The sequence below is a fragment of the Cucurbita moschata genome, unplaced genomic scaffold (genome assembly GCF_002738365.1).
Source record: "Cucurbita moschata cultivar Rifu unplaced genomic scaffold, Cmos_1.0 Cmo_Scf00102, whole genome shotgun sequence".
Taxonomy (NCBI): domain Eukaryota; kingdom Viridiplantae; phylum Streptophyta; class Magnoliopsida; order Cucurbitales; family Cucurbitaceae; genus Cucurbita; species Cucurbita moschata.
In genome coordinates this window covers 374,673-376,336 of record NW_019268618.1, presented here as the reverse complement: position 1 = coordinate 376,336, position 1,664 = coordinate 374,673, and the positions used below count along the sequence as shown (strand labels likewise).

At 35.2% G+C, this 1,664-nt stretch overlaps 1 non-coding gene across 1 annotated transcript; it reads right to left on the bottom strand.

Moving 5' to 3' along the window:
* Window positions 1-1,371: 1,371 nt before the first annotated feature.
* TRNAP-UGG lies at window positions 1,372-1,443 on the bottom strand. The gene has a single exon. It is a non-coding gene; the product is annotated as a tRNA-Pro (tRNA).
* Window positions 1,444-1,664: the final 221 nt, after the last annotated feature.

Here is a 1,664-nt window from a genome sequence, read left to right as displayed (position 1 = left end):
CCATAGGTATCTTTCCATTTATTGTTATTTCCATTTATTACTATTTCCATATCCTTGTAATTTATTTGATTATAAATAAGATAAATTTCACACCATTTAGGTGTGGTGGATTCAGCAAACATTCACACAAACGATTTCATTTGTGTTATCCGCCAAGGAAATGATCAAGGAATTCAGATCCTGAATAAAGTACTGTAGGCAAGCGAAGCTTTTGAAAATGAAAGCGTGTAGAACTCATATCCACTTTCTCTTCGATTCGTAAACTTCGGATCTAATCTTCCTTTCCTCTCTGGATGACTGAGAGACAATTTAGGCCTAGCGTGCATCTGATTCGGTCAACAATAAGGTACAAAGCGGATTGATTAAATGGGCTTGAAGTTCCATTATCGTTAGGTCGAAGATCTTTACTAGGTTTAGTGCACTTTGGTAGTTGTGAATGTTGCCGTAATCGAATGTCTTTCTCATTCAATATTCTTTCTTACCAAGCACTCATACTCACCAGGGTTGAGGAGACAGTCTGTGAGCTAATTGGGTTTCGAGATTGCGTATACGCGAAAAGAGCTCGCTTTCGACTTTCTCCTCGGCGTTTTGTGCCCGATTCTGGTTCAGGAAATGGTCTGATCTCTTTCATTAGAGCACATTGATGCTGAAGGAGTCTTCAAAACCGGTGGAGAGGCTATGATGACTTCAAGCTATTCAAATAGCATTACTGATACTACAAAGAAAGGGTATGTAAGTCACACTAGTGGAATAGCTTTTTCATAATAATTATCTCGATATATGATACAAAAAACCTGTCTGATGACTGATAAGGGAAGGGGTTTCAAAAGATAAAAGAATTACAATTCTATGTGTTGATAGAAAAGGAGACTGCCTTCGTGACCATGGATAGGCTATGGGGCTTTGCACTTATCAAGGTGACAGGATTTGAACGTATGGCTCTCTTAAACTTCTTCATTGGGCTCTCTTAAACTTCTTCATTGGTTATGAAAAGTTCCTAGAAAGAATACAATCGAACAATTTGTGTAATGCTCTTTTTGAAGTCGGGCTCGAGATGATCTTTATTCTTCCAAGAATATGTTTCATTCTCTATTCTCATGTTCTTGGTTCAATGTTTAAAATTCACATTTTAAATCATATCATCTTGCTTAATTCATTTTGATATAATATTGTTGGGGGCATTTTGAGAATCGAACTTGAAACCTCTCACACCCAAAACAATAATCATACCACTTTGATCAAATACCATTGTAGTGGATCTATAATTCTTAGTTGCTAGTCTATATATGAAATTTATATAAGTTGAGCAATGCACACGCATTCCTTTAGGTTAGGCCCATTGATAACTATTTTTTTTTTTTGTTTTTTGTCGGGGCATTCCGAGAATTGAACTTGAGACCTCTTGCACCCAAAGCAAGAATCATACCACTAAACCAAATGCCCTTATAATGGACCATATATTAAGTTGTTTCTGTTATGTATCATCATTATTCATTTATTATTTTGTTAATGAAATCCATGAGCAATTATTATTATATCTTTTAGATCTAGACCGCTGTTAAATTATTTACATAGGGTTTACGATAATTACTGTAGAGAGAAGAAAAAAGAATAGAAGTAGTGTAAAAAGATAATTACTGTAGAAAGATAATTACTGTAGAGAG